Source organism: Triticum urartu, unplaced genomic scaffold, assembly GCF_003073215.2.
Source record: "Triticum urartu cultivar G1812 unplaced genomic scaffold, Tu2.1 TuUngrouped_contig_7834, whole genome shotgun sequence".
In the NCBI taxonomy this organism is placed as follows: domain Eukaryota; kingdom Viridiplantae; phylum Streptophyta; class Magnoliopsida; order Poales; family Poaceae; genus Triticum; species Triticum urartu.
In genome coordinates this window covers 4,605-11,594 of record NW_024118718.1, presented here as the reverse complement: position 1 = coordinate 11,594, position 6,990 = coordinate 4,605, and the positions used below count along the sequence as shown (strand labels likewise).

Below are 6,990 nucleotides of genomic sequence, written 5' to 3'. Positions count from 1 at the left end.
ATATCATAAAATATTCAAAACTTGGATTTTAGAGTTGCTCATTAAAGCGTCCTACAAGCGTCTCCTCACGCACCGTCTGAAAGACCATTGAGACGTGGAGGTAGCGTGTCTACATGGAAATGAGACGGTTTAAGAGCGTCCTTACAAAGCGTGTCAACATGCATATGAGACGTTTTAAGACATCCTAACAAAGCGTGTCAACATGGATAAGAGACATTTTGAGAGCATCTTTATACCCCTAGGGATGCTTTGGTAAATTCATGCTAGATGCAACTGCATATATTCTCTTCCTATTGTATAAAGTGTTTTTTAATCAATTGCACTTAATAGAATTACTTGCTCGTATGAAATAATTGGACTCTTTTTTACATATCATAAAATATTCAAAACTTGTATGGCATGGCACGAGATAATAACATTGTATTACTCAGAGTAGTAGTAGTTTACAAACTCAATTGTACACATCTCCTATTAACAATTACATGCGCAAACTAGGTGAAACATATCTATATGATTTTTAGTTTCTACATGTTGATAATGGAACAATGGCTCCTTGTTTTCTCTGCTTCTCTAGCTTATCCTTGTGGCAACTGCCTTCAAATTCCGCACATAGAAGATTTTCTGCGAAGAAAGCCCAATGAGATATAAATAAATTTATTCGAACTTCTATCAGTAAGTTTTTGTTTGCTGAACATACAGCTATAAGAACAGAGAAGAACGGTATTACATATACCACATCGAGTAAACATGCACTGCAGAAGTTCAATCTTGCCGTGTAGATTTCATGTGCCCATATGAAGTATAGATACATACTGTAAAAAGAAGAAAAATCATTATGTCATCGATAGATTGGCTAAGGTGAGAATGCTTCAAGTGTATTTCTTAGAAAAAATAACAACTAACTAAGTATTCACCATACAAAGTGTATATATGTAAAGAAATAGCAGCAGTTTAACATACATGGACTGAATTCTAATGGTTGTTGACACTAATAGTCTCTAAGCCTTAATACTAGCTCTACTTATTAAGGGAACGGGTTACCATAAAAATACTGAATTCTCATGGTAGTTCATATTAATAATCTTCAGTCTAACACAATATCTACATAATTATAAGCGAGAATGATACCATTTAGCTGCTCTAGACATAGTGCAACTCATGTTACCCAGATGTTTTACATTATCAGATATGATTAAATCTTACCAAACATGATAATATATCCATCCACGGTGCTCTTTATCTGACAACTTGAGAAAAGTTTCTACAGGTGAGAAACTGCATGTGTGAGTTGATCTCTCTGTTTAGAGTAGAAGCCATGTTAATTCTAAGAAATGTTAGAACGTGGGCGCAAAGCTCTTAATTTTAGTTATGGGAGTGGAGGGGGTGAAGGTGATTTGACAGTTGATACACAACTATTATTAACTACATGAAAAAGAAAAATGTGTTAAGAACACTGACCATCCTATTCAATCAGGATATTATCAGAGGCTTTTTATGAAGCACCTGCATATGTGAGTGCCAATAATTTGGGAGTAAACAACGAAAAAAGCTATATGTAAATTGAAGTAGTAGTGTAAATTGAAGTGGAAGTCTACATGTTTAATTAGTAAACAGACGAGAGTTCAGAAAAAAAACCCGGCAAAGCAGTGTTGTCCTATCTTAATAGGATAATCTAATGTACAATGTCAAGTTTCTCCTCCACAACTAAGTACGCATCAAGGGAGCGGCTCCAATTTTTTATTTGGAATGAATTGGTAGAAAAACTAAAACAAAAAAGTAGATCGACTCACATATAAATGAATTTGCCGCCTTGCTGCTGGTCGACAGTGTCAAGCACGAGGTCAGCCTACCTGATGGAAACGAGCTTCACATGGCGAGGACGCTTGTTGGATTTTTTTTGGTCGCAAGACATCGGGTTCTTAGAGATAGAGGATGCCGAGCGAGCAAATGGAGGGCCAGGTAGGAGTCGTCACCGGGGCATACAATTTCCCCCCGAAGATTATATAAACTAATTAAGTCTCTGATGGCATTGTTGCCGTGGGCGAACAAATAAAACAGCTACATACAGAAAGGTGGATCTGAATCAAAGTCTGAAGAGAAGGACAGCGAACATACAAATAAACGAGCGCCTAACTGATCAATACCTTTCGTCCTCCTCGTCAATCTTGTTCCTCTTCTACCTTCCTGTCGGGTCGTATCTCGCTACGATCTCACTAGGAGGAGATGGCGATGTCCAGTTCCGTTGCCCACTCCGCCACCCGCCATCTTCCCTTTCAGCCGGAGTGCATCGTGTGCCGGAGCTGCAGGTCGAGGCCGCCGGAGTGGGGCTGGGCCACCGCCTGGAGGCCGGGGTCCCCGAGCCTACTGTTGGCGGCCGACGGGCGAGGGGGTGGACCTGCTACAGCGAGTCTGGGGTGAGGAGGAGCAGGATCTTGGCAGAGAGCGGCGGTGTGGCATGGCGGCGCTAGTTTTAGAGGCCAGAGATCGCACCCTTTTTCCATGGTAGTTACTTTCTTGGGCCATCTCGCACGATGGGGGATTAGGGTGGTGGTGGTGGGCTGGTGGCGCAAGATATTTTCAACCACCAGAATCCTTTTTTTCTATGGGAACCAAGGACGATGTCCTTTGCGCCTCAGAAATCGTCCCTATGCACTAAGTGATTTTGAATAATGAGACGTTGATAAAAGCGTGGACACAAAAACGTCCCTACATACCTATTTTGTTGTAGTGGCGGGGGTTGGGAGCGGGGATCGGGGCTGACTAGATGAGGGTGCGAGAGAGGATATTGACATGGAGATGTAAGCCCGCGCAGTTAGTTGCGGCATGCAGCGAGTGATCTGATCTCCAGGGACTTGGAAGTGACTTAAGCTATGGATGCTAGTGCGGGTAGTGGACCAATATTAGTGGATCAGACTGTTAGGCTTGGCCGTGTGTGTGCATGAGCTGTGTTATAAAGCTCTGTAAACATGTTGTTTATTTTTGGTGTAGAGTGAACATGAGATTATCACAAGTGCGTGTACATGAGACTCTGTGTGTTCTTCTCCTGTGTGTATCCAACAGTGATGCGGCTTTAGTTTGGATCCATGCATTCTTTCGCCGTTGTCTAAACGTCGGAGATGGTCACGCTCTTTCTCGAGAGCCACCATAACACCGCCGCCAACCTCTGAGCTTCCTCCAGAACAAATACTGTCTAGGACTACTGCGACACGCTCTAACCTCTCCATAGGGTGTGTCGAGTGCGTGTTCGGGATACCATGTCGGCATGGTGGTGGTCAGAGAGCATAAGTTCAAAGGGTTGATCGGCATGATCTCACACATGGTAATGGCTTTTCCTTTGATGGCTCCTAATCCTCAAAACATATTTAGTGTTTTTACTTATAAACAGAAGCACAATCACTGAATTTATCGACGCAAAATATAACCTTATGGCAAGACTACATAAGTTAGGGTGCATCCATGTCTTATAATTCTGACGTCTTTACATATTTATAAGTGTGTATGCCCCGGTGTATCCTACTACTTTCGGTGGCATAAATATGCTCATCAACCTGGTGGCACACTAGCATACCTTGTATCTATTACTGAAGCTTTGTAACCAATTTCTTCCCGGTACATCTTAGTTGCAGTATACTACAACTTCAGTACATTTGTAGATCCTTGTTGATTTAGTAGTACCTTTGTTTCATGTTGTGGCTTTGCCAACTACAAAACTATATATACAATTATATTCAACCAAAATGACAACTAAAAAAATAGAAAACCTATCTTTATGAATATCTCATAATGGCGTCATACCAACTAGTTGGACCGGCACTGGAGACCAAAATTTGCAATGGGCTTGGGTTTGATCTACCTAATCGGAGGCACGGACAGCCTGCCGCGAGGCGACAGCGGGGGAGGCGCCGGCCGTGAGCCTGACACGCGTGAGCGTGCAGGAGGATCCCAAGCCGACGCTCCTTGAGTCGGACCTCCGCCTCTCTCTCACGATGGCAGAAACGAATGTGCGGTGCTTTCGCTGCAAGAATGTCAACGCGCTCCGGCTCACCATCGAGCTGTCGGAGTGCGAGGCAAACAAGGACGTGGCCCGCCATGCGATGGAGCAGGCCACCTGCTCCGGATGTTGACATGCCAAACGCGCCCCGATGTCTCCGACCTGAAGGATGGCTACACCTCCAGCTCTGACAACGATGCACCGCCGCAGGCCGACGCGTACATGGAGGAGGGGCACAGGCACGCCGCTGACCGCAAGGGGAAGGGGACAGCGAGGAAATGGTGATGTCGTCCGCCCTTCCATGTTTTATCTACGTCTTATTTATGTTTTTATTACTAGTTTGTACATGAATTTGCAGTGTCCGTGCATGAATCATGACCCTTTTGTCGGGCGACGAGCTATGATCCGACTGTATGGGATGAACTATGTGCTGATCTTGTTCACTTTACGTAGAGTTGCATGGGTTTGGGGTTTTGGATATGAGGGACGCGGCCGTGGCAGGAAATATATGAGGCGTGCCTAGTCAATGCCCATAGACGCGCTCGGGTGCGTTCGCGGAGGTTTGAGGGGTCAAATTTGCTGTCTATGGCTGTAGATGCTCTTTATAAAATTTTGAGTTTGATGATGTTGGGTAGAGAAATGAAATACATGTATCAAGGTCTTGTAAAATTAGTTGTTTCCAGATGGTCTTGGCATGTCCTATGCTTTCGGCTGTTAACAAGTAGTGTGAAGCTGGCTTTCGTTGCCTTGACCCTGGAGAACTCACGTGATAAGCTTGCTTGCTAATTATAGCCTATTAGCCAGATTGATTGATCTTGACGGCTGTATATGCACGCGGAAGAGGTATATCCAAGAGACACGGGACACTGGTCGATTGCAGCAGGCCCGTGATGAGCCTGGTGTTCTACTTCTTCTGATCCAGCCGCTTGATTACTAAGGCTTACATGAGTAGATGTAGCAGCTAAATTAGTCAACACTAATCCTAACTAGGTGATTTTTGCCAATGTCGCTGCATCGTTATTAGTCCCAACATTGTAATGGTTGCACGAGTTGTAGCAGTAGCTGTTTGCCCGCAATGATGGTAGATGGGTGAGGATGCACATCTTGGGAGGAGTTTCTTTTCCACTCCAGGAGAGGACGTGCGGCCTAAGGATGGCAATGGGTAGGGTATGGGCAGGGTAGAGCAATACCATACCCATACTCGTATAGTCAATGGGTACAAAATCCTACTCGTACACGCACCCATGGGTATATAACTTTACTCATACCTATACCCGACGGGTACACGTACCCGTTGGATACCCAGCGGGTAAAACAAATAGCACACGAGTTGTTCACACTTTTACACTCATTGATAGCATATCTGACAAAAAAAATATTAGCTCAGTAACAGATAGATGAGTACAACATACTCATAAGTCAATAGGAGTAGAAAAGTCATATGAAAAATTAATGATTAATTGGCGACAACTTAACATTAGTTCACAAGCGGGTAGGGTATGGGTATACCCGCGGGTACAAGATTATACCCGTACCCTACCCATGACTTAACGGGTAGGGTATGAGTACTACCCATGGGTCTAAAAGTGTGCCCATACCCTGCTCATACGGATACGGTATCCGCGGGTACCCATACTTATGGGTAAAATTGACATCCTTAGTGCGGCCTGTACAAAAAGGAGGCGCCTAGAATCATTTTGCTGATGTTGAATCTGGAACATTCACTGCTTTTCCCGACACTAGGGTATGTTTCTGCACTACAGTGTGGACAGTGTTGCCAACTACGCACCCTGGTTTGAGGGTTGACCTCCAAGTGAGTATGACCTATAGGCCAAACAACACATGCAGTTTTATTTCTGATACCTCTTAACCCTAGATTGGACCAGCTTTGCTGGACTCTTTGCACCAAGGCAAACTATAGCTGATTGTGGCACAAAATATATGACAATCGAATAACTTTGTGTGACTTCATCCGGTTGACATGTATGAACATAGAGGCTCTTTCTTGCGTTTTATGTGCTCCCTTGCGTTAGGTATATGTCTCCTATAGAGCACTGCCGCATCAGCGTCTGCTACCCCTGCATGTCTATTGCTTTTATGGCAGCTGGTGTAGGCCTTCACAATTCACCTAAATGTACGTGTCTTTAATCTGAGAAAACAATGTAGCGAACAAACCTCCATGTATGGGTTTTAAATCCAGTGATTCAAAAAGTCCCTCAGCAGGACAGAGCAATTCTATAATGAATGCACACAATTGAACAATGCTTGTTGTGGGAATAAAATAGCAAGTTAATAAGGGCGAGTCACCGAAGAAGAAAATGCATATGTATTCATGGTTGAAGATTCAAGAGATGGTGTTTGCCAAATTAAGAACAAAAAATCAGTATAATTTTATTTATGAAAATTATGTTCTCAAGTAGAGGTAGGGAAGATAGCACTCTTTTTCTGGCGAATGGAAAATAGCACAACTTGAGGCTGAAGGGTTGGCGTTTTTCTCACCATCTAGCTAGTGCAACCTACAATAGGATCTTTTTTTAGGAATTATAAAAGGATCTTAATTACTTATAGTTGTATGACTAGTGCAACTAACAAAAATAATGGTCTTAAAAATATAGTTAACTGGAAAAGAAGTTCAAATGGTAGACAAATTTATGAATAAACATGGGCTACAGCTAATCAATAACCTCAAGGGTTGCAAGCAATTGCCGTATGGAACAAGTAAACCAATATGAGTTTTCGCAAAAAAATGGGAACCACCCTCTCATAGTGACCCTTAAATTTACTATCCCTTACTAATCACCTCTAATAATGACCAATGATTTTTATATCCCTTGCAAGCTTCTTTTTTAAAATTCACTATCTTGTACTAGATTATTTGACTATCTCAGATTAAATGCATAAGTTTGATATTTACCTCTTGAAACGGGATTTCTCACGACATTATAGGTAAATGAATCACCATGTCCATACAGAAAGTTCAAGTGCTAGGAAAGTAAAAA

At 42.9% G+C, this 6,990-nt stretch overlaps 1 long non-coding RNA gene across 1 annotated transcript; it reads right to left on the bottom strand.

Moving 5' to 3' along the window:
* Positions 1-401: 401 nt before the first annotated feature.
* LOC125531682 lies at positions 402-1,689 on the bottom strand. Its single transcript, XR_007293434.1, has 3 exons — positions 1,204-1,689; positions 734-812; positions 402-621 (listed from the first exon to the last, which is right to left on the bottom strand). It is a non-coding gene; the product is annotated as an uncharacterized LOC125531682 (long non-coding RNA).
* Between the last annotated feature and the right edge of the window lie 5,301 nt (positions 1,690-6,990).